This window comes from Corvus brachyrhynchos, unplaced genomic scaffold, assembly GCF_000691975.1.
Source record: "Corvus brachyrhynchos isolate BGI_N302 unplaced genomic scaffold, ASM69197v1 scaffold89, whole genome shotgun sequence".
NCBI classification, from domain to species: Eukaryota; Metazoa; Chordata; class Aves; order Passeriformes; family Corvidae; genus Corvus; species Corvus brachyrhynchos.
Window position 1 is genome coordinate 2,742,841 of NW_008246063.1, and position 11,333 is coordinate 2,754,173.

An 11,333-nucleotide genomic window follows, 5' to 3' on the forward strand; every position below is an offset into this window, starting at 1 on the left:
TAATTGCTGAGACCTAGGACCTCATGATTTATCCAAGGCTCTTAAGAGCTTGATGTCTGCTGTTCTTCCAGCAAGGAAATGCAAAGTTTAAATATAAAACCTGCCTTGAAAAGTTCTGTGCAATCCAATCAGCCAGTAAATTTCTTACAGATGATAGCACACTGATCCTGGTGTAATCCAATGTTTCATAAATGTCTTAGAAGATTAAGGCATCATTTTCTGCCCAAATGACAGAGGAGATTCACATGTCTGCAGAGTAAACACTGGCAACAGTCTTGCATAAGAGCCAGCAATATTGTTAAAATTCTCCTCTGTGCTGCCTTACAAGGGCAATTACATAACCAGAAGCCTTCAACTATCAAAATAAAACATTTTCATTAAACAAGATGCTGTATTGTAAGTGCACAAACACACATCCATGGGAAGGAAGGGAAGGTGGCTGAATTGCATTGTCTGACTGACCTGGAAGGAGGATTTTAACCCTGCAGTGACTCACCCCTGCTGGCTATTCTCTTTGGTTGATTTCTAGCTCTGACTCATGAATCATAGACCCCAACATGCCAGACACTGTGCGTACAGTCACACATGTCCCATCCTTTATAACAGGCAAGGGTTGTACCTGCAGAGGAGAACGGGTCAGAGCAAGACTCTGGCTGAAAGACCTGCAGGTGCAGAACTGCCAAAGAAACCTCATCAGATGCTTGCCAAAATTTATCCTGCTCAGCCAAGCTCCCTTAGGGACTGGTAGTTCTGCTGCTCCCTCTGCCAGAGGGTCCCATAGTTCCCAGTTTATCCTAAGCTGCAGTGAGATCTGCGAGTTAGGGCAATTCCTGTCTGAATCCTAAGGTGACAGTAGACAGGAGCAGGTGTCTGCATGTGACCTTTCATCCAGATTCCATAGCATCCAAGAGGAGACTTTCCCTAGGATGAGATGTCCTGGGCAAGCCTGTTTCCCTCTGACTGTGGTGGGTGAAACTGTCACAGTCTGCAACACCTCTGCATCAGTTCTAAAACAGATACAGCAGTGGTCACCTTTGTCACCACCTCGTGGTACTACACATAGCAGCTGTCCCAGGAAAAAGCACATCAAGAGCCATGTACGTGTCCTGAAGAACCATGTCCAGTTATAGAACCAGCAAATGTGCCAACTCACCTGGAATAAAAGATCTCTGCTGTCTGCTCCCTAACAAGAGACCCTGGGAGAGCCTGGGCTTGCTCCCTCACAGGAAAGCTGTAGCATCTCTTATCCTCACTGGGACTTTCTCTTGAGCCTGGTAGCTCAGATTAGGACAAATATAGTGTCCTCAAGGGAGATAAGGACAAATCGTGCAGGGGCTCTGAGGATGCCCATCAGGAGTTGGGATGAGCCTCATGTCTCTGTTCTTCTTATTGCCATCCATAGTGCAGCTACAAGGGGAAAATTAGGGACAGAAAGGACCGGATTTAACGTACATGATCTCCTCTGAGACAGCTGAGGAGGGATGTAATTCACTGAAGTGCCTTCCCTCAGCGGGAGAAACTTTCCTGACCGCTGATAATGAAATAGCAGGAAACAGTATTTTCCTGCTCAGAGCTGGCAAGCACAGAGCACAGAGGGGGAATTTTTGGCAGAGTTCCTCTCAGAGAGTAGAAGGCAACATGATAATTGGATGAAGGCAAATGGGAAGCAAGGAGAAGGAGGCCATGATGGCAAGGTCAGAGTCTGCAAGACAGCTCAGGACAGTTGTGAACTGGAAAGGGAAGGGAAGCAAGCACAAGGAAAAAGAGATTGAACAAGGAATAACTGGGACAGGAACTAGGGGCAGGACATGGGTATCACCAGAGAGTGCCCACCAGGGGCAGACATACAACAGACATACAGCACAGCTGTGACCTGCTGGTGTGTCTGGGGCTCCTAAAGGGACCATCTTACCTACAGAGCAAAAACGTAAAACAAGATGAGTTTATTTCTGAAAAGATCCCACCACATATTTAGGCTTATCCACTTCTGATCTAAAAGTCCATGTTATCTTTCACTGCCATTTCTCTGACTTCAACTCAGGCCTCTTGGGTTTCAAGGCTGAAACAATGCAATGTTATAAGACCACAGAATGGTTTGGGTTGGAAGGGACCTTCAAGATTATCTCATTCCAACCTCTCTACCATGAGCAGAGGCACTTTCTACTAGACCAAGTTTCCCAAAGCCCCATCCAACCTGGCCTTGAACACATCCAGGGATGGGGCAGCCACAGCTTCTCTGGGCAACCTGTGCCAGAGCCTCACCACCCTCACAGTAATAAATTTCTTTCTAATATCTTATCTAAACCTTCCCTCTTTCAGTTTAAAGCCATTGCCCTTTGTCTCCCTGTTCCCCCACCACAACCCATCCAGCTTCAATACTTTCCTTGACAAAATAAATCCCTGCTTCTGAGGCCGTAGCTGGATGTCATGAGTGGCAAAAGGAGTTGATTTAACCAGCACAGCTACCAAGGCTGGAGGACACTGCTGTGGTCCTCCCTCCCATCACCAGCATGACCCAGGCCACAAAGCCACAAAGCCATCCTCCTGCAGTGGCAGTTTTTGAGGTCTCTCAGCTCATCCAGTCCAAGACTCACAGACTGGGGAACTACAAGGGCAACAAGGTATGGGAGAGGACCTAAAAAAACCCTGAAAATCATTCACTGCAATGAACAAGCTGTCCTTGGAGAAGTGGATCAATGAAACCTGCTTTAAAGAGATTGGAAGGGTTTTTACAGAGAGATTGTGGAGATTTTTAGAAACTTCTGCTCTGAGGTAATATGTAGTGTCCTCATAGCATTGTATTTCCATTACTGGAGGCACTGAAAGAGACTTTTCGTTTATCCAGCAATTAATATTTGCAAAAGTGTAGGAATTTTGGTATCTACAATCTTTGGCACTTCACCAGACTTGGCTGAAATGGGAAAGGATTCAAAGGTATGGAAGAGTGAAGGGGGAAAAGCACATCAAGAGAAAGCCAGGCAGTATTAGCTTCTTATCTCCAGCACATAAGAAATCAACATCCTTTAGCTACTGACTGTGGCATCCTGCTATCGCAGCAACTGGCCTTGAAAGGTATGAAAAGATGGCTCAGTCATTTCAGAGGTTCAGGATGATTTTGCCACTTCCCGTCAGCATTTTCAGGAAAAGCTGGGCACCCAGTGGGAGGAGGAGAGCAAACACAAGGCGATTGTCTGAGTAACTTTCACATACGTTCACACAGGCAGCTGTGCAGTGAATAGACCCATTGAAAGTGTTTCAAAGCTGGGCACGAGATTGGTTGCAGAAAACAAACTTTTTGTTGGAAAGTATTAGCACTGGAACTAAATACCTGTTGTGCTCTGCCCATGGCAAGGCAGCAGCTTATCTCCTCAGCAGCGAGAAAGCAACACAACCCCTCCAGCAAAACAGCAAACAGCAGCAGGATTAATCAGTAACACCCAAAAAGGAGACAGTGCAGGAACAAGCTGTTACTACTGTACTCAGAGGCCAGACCTGCTCTAGGAAGCCACTTCAAGCACTCTAGGATGAGACAAAAAAAGGCTTTTAAGATCAATTACTCTTTGCAAAAGATCCCTTGTGATGGAGTTTCCATGTGTCTAGGGAAGGTAACACAGAGGTTGTGTTGGGAGCTGGGGGCACCATTCGTCCTCTGAGTCCCAGCAGGGTTAACACAATGCTTGGGACAGTAAAAATATCAGAGCCTGCACTAGGCAGAAGAAAAAAATACAAGGAAAACTGCTGATCCTGCAGCCAAGGGGATTGAAAAGCTGAACTGACTTAGAGCAGGTCACTTCCACAGTGCTTGGAACTGCCTTCAAATTATCCGGTCAAATGAGCGTTAGATAAGCAGAGTCCTTCTGGGCCTTCGGGGGAATTCAGACAAGAGGGTTATTCAGCAGCTGGGTGATGACTAAAACTTTCTGAGGCAGGTGGGAGATAAAACCCTGCTTGGAACCGAGACTCAGCTGGTGCTGGAGGGCTGACTGGGAGGGTGCCCAAGGGAACCAGGGTGGCTGAGCTGGGACAAGGTCAGGGTCTGTGTCTGTGTCTGTCCTGCCCAGTCACGTCCCCTAGCTCTTTGAGGAACCTGATTTCAAGAAAGGGTTTTTTTGCTTGGGTTTGTATTTCTGTCAGGTTTTCTAAGCGGCCAGGAAATCCCCTTATGCAATCGCTGTGCATGACTGTAACTCTGCTCCTGACCAACAATTTTTACCTTGCCAATGCAGGACTTTCAGAAGGCCAAAGAAAGGTTTTTTCAACATGTGATGTGAAAATGGGTGGGTGAGGAGAGTGAGGTGTTGGGGATCAAAAGGTTTAAGCAAAGCATGGGATCACAGTCTCTCTGTCCCCTCCATAACACCAGGGGAGAGGACAAGTCCCTGTAGAAAAGCTGGAGGCTGCCCACCCTCAAACACACCTCAGATTGCGAAGGACAGGAGATGGAGAGAATTTCCATCTAGTGGGGATCATTTCTGCCTGCCTGCAGCCAGGGCCGGGCCTGCTCTGGGACCATGGCGAGCACTCTGAGGCCTTGTGCAGACGAGGGACATGGAGAGAACCACATCTGCTGTCTGGCAAAGGGCTATCCTTGGAGATAGCCTGGCTGGGGATGGAGAGGGCTGGGAGACAGGAGTCTGGCTGCTGACAGTGCGTCACTGCAGAGCTGGGCAAGCTGCCTGTTCCCTAATGCCTCCACTCCTGGCAGAAACTGGGATACAGCTCTGTCCCCACACTGGGCTCTGAAATCAACTGAAGGAGGCAGGGGTTGTTCATTAGCCATCCCAAGCCTGTCACATCCCTGTGACCCTTGAGAAGGGAAAGGGCACAGTTTCTCCTGCAGCCAGCAGGCAGCAATGCCATGTACACAGCTGCTGATGATTCTAAGTGTATCAATAAGGTCAGTGAAGGACACTGAAGTCATTGCTCCCCCTTGTCTTTCCTTTCCTCTTCTTGTCAAAACAAAGACCTTCTCTTTCGTGTGCTATCAGAGGACAAAGGAATAATTTAGGTCAGAAAGGTCCTCTGGGCATCTCCAATCCAATCTCCTTCAAACTTTGATCAGGATCTTACCTAGGTGACTTCTGGTTATTTCCAGGTGTGGAAATATCACAGTGTCCTGTGTTCCTGTCCCAGTGCTTACCCCTCTCCAAGTGAAAAAGGTTTCCTTTGCCATGCAAGGCTCCATAACAGAAACGTTCAGACTGGAGGGAACGTGGATGTTCTGTGTGGCTGCACCAGAAGGAATAAATGGCAGGGAAGGGCTACACAAGCAGCACATTCTGGTGGCACCTGGCAGAAGAAGCCAGGAAGATCCCAGCACATCTCAGGACACAAAGGCCAGGGAGTAAATCCTGGTGACTTTCAGATGGATGGAGAGGTTCAACTGGTGACATCCCTTGCTCTCCATGTCTTTGCAGGGAGCCCTGGACAGATGATTTGGACATGAGTGTTTTGGTGCCAAACTGGTGGGTACATGTTGCTGCTTGTGGGCATGAAGGTCTGGATGCAATTAATGACAAGAACTTTTGTTTTGATTTGGGTTTAAAATGTAATCAACTCCCAACAAATATTGTTATTTTGTTATTTGTCAGATATCTGCGTGAGCAGAAAGAATAAGCTCCTGCACCTTTGGCAGCAAATCTTTAAGTATTTGCTGATGAGAACTAACTTTCTCCACTCCATTTCATGTGTCTCCTCTGCTCTGCCTGATAAATTGGCTCCCACATCTCCATCTCTGCTGAGCAAAAACTGATTAGGAGCAAACCTAAGAGAAACAAACAATAGAAGGTTCCTGCCAGTTTGGAGATGAAAGGGTGCTTTTAAATCATTAAGAAAATAAGTGAGGGGGGTTTTCTTTCTCCAAAGCAGGAGCCCAGATCAGCTTTTAATTATTTCTTCACCTCTACCAGCCCCCTTGGGAAGTTATTGCCCTGGCTGGTTGAGCTCATTGTGGCCCAGAAGCAAGAGCAGGAGGCTGCAAGACAGGATGTCTGGGCTCCCCTCTGGTTCTGTCCCTGGCCTGCTGTGGGAAACAGAGCTCAGCCCTGCTCCTGATGGGCCAAGCCTGCCTGAGGGGTGGGTTTATGCAGCTTATGTCACTGCAGCTGTGGTTTTCACTGACTGACCACTATGGCACTGTAATTCTTCCTTGTCTTCTGGAAGTGTCAGGAAGATTAGTTGGTGTTTGCTCAGTGCTGGACAGATGCAAGGGGAGGGGGAAGGTTCCAGCTCTTCCTTCTCACTAAGCAGATGCAATTATTTCTCATGTTTTCAAGGCCTGCCAGGATCCCTGTGCTTGTCTTTGCCTCCTCCCCTCCTGTGGCCCTTGCAGACCAAGGTCCCAGAGCACAGCCTCTCCACCCAGCACAACAGGAACCTTCTACGGGAAAAATCAAGGTTCTTAAAAAGCTCTTCTCTTTCACATCTTGTTTTTGTGTCATCACAGAATCATAGAACGGTTCGGGTTGGAAGGGACCTTAAAGATTATCTTGCTCTAAACTCCCTGCCATAGGCAAGGGCACCTTCCACTAGACCAGGTTGCTCAGGGCCCCATCCAACCTGGCCTTGAAGACTTCCAGGGATGGGGAAAACACAGCTTCTCTGAGAGACCTGTGCCAAGGCCTCACCACCCTGACAGTAAAGAATTTCTACCTAACATCTAACCTAAATCTGCCCTCTGTCAGTTTGAAGCCATTCCGCCTTGTCCTGTCACTGAGGGCCCTTGCCAAAAACTCCCTCTCCAGTTCTCCTATAGCCCTTTTAGGTCCTTACAGGAGCTCTAAGGTTTCCCCAGAGCCCCAGTTTCTCTTCTCCAGGCTGAACAACCCCAGCTCTAACAGCCTGTCTCCATAGCAGAAGTTCTCTGTCCCTCAGAGCATCTTTTTGGCCTAGGCTCCACTCTGGACAAGCTGAGAAACATCTGCAAAGCTGACTTGGCCATCAGCGCTGGGGTATAAAAAGTTCCCCTGACAGCTCTCCGTGCCTTCCTCAGCTCTCTGTGCTAATGCAAGCAGCACAATTCCCCTTCCCTGAGACACTGTGGGGAGGAAATGAAAGTGGTGACACAGCACCACAGGTGACACACGCCCCAGTGCCACCACACCAAGGTGCAGAGCAGCCTGGCTGCCTTGCTCTGAGCACACTCTGCAATGCAGGTGCCTCTCTTCCAGGGGTGATCAGCCAAGAGCTGCACCAGCTCAACAGAACGAAGCCAAGGCACGACCTGCCTCTGGCAGGGACATCCCATTTGTCTCATCTATGGTCCTGCTGGCTTGTCATTCCCCATGCTGAGCACTGCCTGCATTCATTAAGCATCTCCTGATGCCTCCAGGTCTGGTCTGAGCTGGCTCCTGTGTCCCACAGACCCCTTCTGCTGTGTGGGCACAGGTCAGGGTATAACACAGGCACAGCTTGTAGGAAGCACAGACAGACCATGTGTGGCCAAGCTGGTCAATCCTGCAGCCCCATGGGGTATGTCAAGAGCTCTGGTTTTGTGGCCATGGCCCATGCTTGGCAGATCTTCCCCTCCCACCACGTCCTGACCTCCCCAGCTGACACCCTTTCATGTTTTCCATTGCTCCACCCTTTCTCCAGCCACAGAACTAAAGTGAGCATATGTGCTCTGCTCCACTCTGCAGAGAGCTGTGGCCATTTCTCCAAGCCAACACTGCCATGGGGACAAACACTGCACTTTTAATGAGCCCCATGGGCAATAACCACGGTGAGTGCAGAGAAACAGCAGCCAAGAAGCACCATGGCTCTGCACAGCTGAACTACTGTTTGAGGAATGAAGAAATCCCATTTTCCGTGACCCTGCATTTGCCCTGCTCCACTCCCTCTTTGCTGCCTGAAGCTTAGACATTGCCATGATTCATCCCCAGGAGCAAGAAGCAGGTTAGCTCTGAGTTACCTCTGAACCCTCACACAGCCCAGTGCTTGCAAAATTGCACATTGCCACCAGCTGAGCCAGCTGCTGCTGAGTGCTCAGCCAGACTCTGAGGCTCCTCTGTGCTGCAGACCAGCAGGGCTGTGGGGCAGGGATGCCCTCAGAGCAGAGAGGGGCAGGAATACAAAACCAGCAGCATTGCTTCAGGAGAGCAATACATATCTGGCTGCAGTGGGGAAAAGGGGATGAATAACTGGACTTGCTTCCAGCTAAAGGCTGACTTCAGTGAAGAGCATTTGACTTCATGCCAACCTCAGAGCCAGCAGATCTTAAGAGGGAAAAAAGCAACCCAACAACAAAAGTTCAAAGTGAAGCATTCCAGTACTTGGAAGGAGGTTTCATGAGGCCTTGACTCACAGGATTTTTTTAAACCTTATCCTTAGCATAACCGAAAGGAGGACAGGAATCTCAGCAGTTGAGGGGACCTTCATCTGGCCAAACAGGTCTGAAACCTTTCTGATGAGGAGGATTCTCAGGTGACCCAGCCCTGAGCAATCTCTTCCTGTGCTGGAGCCTCTGCTGGGGCAAGGTTCCTGCTGCTGCCAGACTTCCCGGCTTTGACAGAGGACAGCAGTATGAGGCATCAGGGAGAATTTATGCATCCATCTCCCTACCTTCCACCTTCTGGTCATGCTTCTGATTAAGCATTGTCTCCTCAAAGCCCAGGTTTCCCTCACCAAGCACATATCTGGTGCTCTGCTCTGCTTTGTGTGTGTACATCCCAGTGCCAGGGGAGCAGCTCAGGAAGGGGGCCAGGAAATATGGGGGTGGGTAGGACCCCTGCAAGCTTTTCTTGCAGAGAAACAGGTGTGTTGCAGGCAGAGATATTGCATATCTACAGGTCTCCCTCATTTGAGGCATCTTTCACTCAGCTGTTTGTGGTCAGCATAAAGTCAAGGCATGAGGATGGCTCCCTCAAAGTCAAAGTCTCCCCAAATTTATGTGCACAGGAAGCAGAGATTTTGTAAGCAATGCTGCAGAGCACCTCCTGGCCATGTAACAGACCCACAAAGCTTCTCATGACTCTGGCTAAGAGGGACCAGTGACCAGCTGCTGGTTCAGAGTCACAGGGTTTAAGGCACATGGGGTGAACAGTGCTCAGTAATCCACCCTCTTGCAAAACCCAGCACTGACCACTTCTGCTAAGCCCGCAATTTCCTTTTGAGCAATAATTTTGCTGTGTTGATTCAGAGATTTCCAGCAATGAAGAACCTACTGTGCACCAGCTACCCCAGGTGGCTGGTGACAGCGGTCAGCAGCTTCCACCAGTTAAAGCCAGGAGGGCAACAGACTGACTGAACACATCTGGCCTCTGCTCCACATCAATGGACATGGTTTGGTTTTCTCAGTGGGGCTGAAGTGTTGTTCACCCCTTGGAAAGTCTTTGCATCCACCTCATCCAGGTCAGCTCCTTAATTTCTGAACTGCATTGCTGCTTTGGGCACAGCTGTGTCTCATCATCCACAGTGGCCAAGAACAGTTGTGCTCTGTTCCCTGCTCTGATCCCCTTGATTCCCCTCAAGGTCATGTTACACAAGATCTTCTCAGATGCTCAAAAACCAAGAGCCACCTCAGGGCCAGGAAAGGCCAAATCAACATCTGCTGGGCAAGTCTCTGTCAAAGAAATCATAGTAAGGGTGCAGGACAGACACAAGACTGTGGATGTTATTATCTGGGTGTACTTTTATTAGGACTCAACGTCATGTGCTCTCATAGCCTCCACTGACCCCCAGCACACACAATTTTGGTGCTCCTGGTAGTGCCAGCAGCCTGGGATCTCAGTTCCACTCATCCTCCCTTCTTGTAGGCTCATGGGTAGAGGCAGGCAATCTGTCCCCACAACACCTCATCCTTTCAGCCAGAGGCTGCTTTCAGCCTGGGGACAGCCACTTTCACGGCATTTGGGTCCAGTGTGCAACCTGTTCTCCCCAGGAGTGTCAGATCCCTGGAGATACTCTGGGCAACTGAGGTGCCCTGTGATGGAGGTGCAGGGGATGTGGAAAGCCTGGATATGCCTTGTCCTCGAGTCAAACCCCAGGCAAGCAGGTTGTTGAGTCCCTGTGAAAACCCACCACCAAGCTCTGATAAACCCAAACCCCTTAGGAGCCTCTTGCATGACCTCAGTGACCAACAAACTGCTGACCTCACCCCCATTTCCACCTCGGACATCCCCGTGGCCGCTCCATCTCTGTTCTGGTTATCTCCCCAGGGTTTTCTGACTGAAGTCAAACCTCCTCCCCAGCATTCCGTGCTGTCAGAGACGTCACTTTGCCTTTCAGCTGCCAATTTCACGCGAATCTTTGATATGCCAGCACCTGCCAGGTGGGACACGGCAGGATCCCTGAGCAGTGCAAGAGCTGCAGGGATGATCCATGCAATGCCTGAATTGCAACCGGATCTGGAGAGGGAACACTAGCCTGTGAGATCTGACAGGCTCATAACAAACCCAGCTGGCTTGCACACACACCAAGCCCAAAACACCCCAGGCCACCCCCTCCCACCCTTCTGATACCATCACACCCCTCAGCAGTTAATTAAAAAAGGATTAAAGCAAGGCTGTAAGGACGTGGGCGACACTGAGGTCAAGGGGTGCCTTGCAAACCTATGCCAAGCCCCACAGCTGGTGCTGGGACAGGGGGCTGCCTGCTGGTGACTCCAGCTTCTCCAAGAATAAGGCAAGTCTAATCCAAGACCCAGGCAACCTATCTGGGCTGCTTGCCTATGGCAGTGCTGCTCTGTACAGAGAGCTGCAGGGCAAGGATTGGGATGAGGGACATGGGAGCCTGCAGGGTAAGAGAGCAAGCAGTTATAGCTTGTTTGCCAATGCTTCCATGCTGTTCTGCTGGCCCTTCCCGGGTCTTCTGTTTGGCTGTGTCTCCTTCCAGAGCTCACACCATTATCGCACATGAGCCACGTGCACCCGTCCCAACCCTGGCAGTGAGGTTCATCTCATGCAAGCAGCTCTGTCACAACAGTACAGGCTGTTCCTGCCCGCTCCCTCTTTCCAAAAATATGAGTGTTTCACCGGGGCAGCGCTCAGAGGCTTTTTCCAGCCAGAGTGATGCCAGGTAGATAGGTCCTTCCCACATCCAGCCTCACAGAAAGCCCTGGGAATATGTGTGTGGATGAGGCACAATGCCAAGGAGTCCCTCATCTTACCTGGCCAAGGTGCCATGATCATGGATGGCTGGAAGTCACCTCTGCATGGAGATTGACCCTGGGATTAAAGCCTCAGTATCAGTGAGTTACACCTTCGGGGGGGACATTTTTTCACAAGGAGGTGGAAAACACCCTGGCTGACTCTGAGGACACTCCTACCCTGTTCAAAGGTTTTTGGGAGCAGACTCCATGACATAGCTGGGAAGCTCCCAGATGGAGAGAAGCAGAG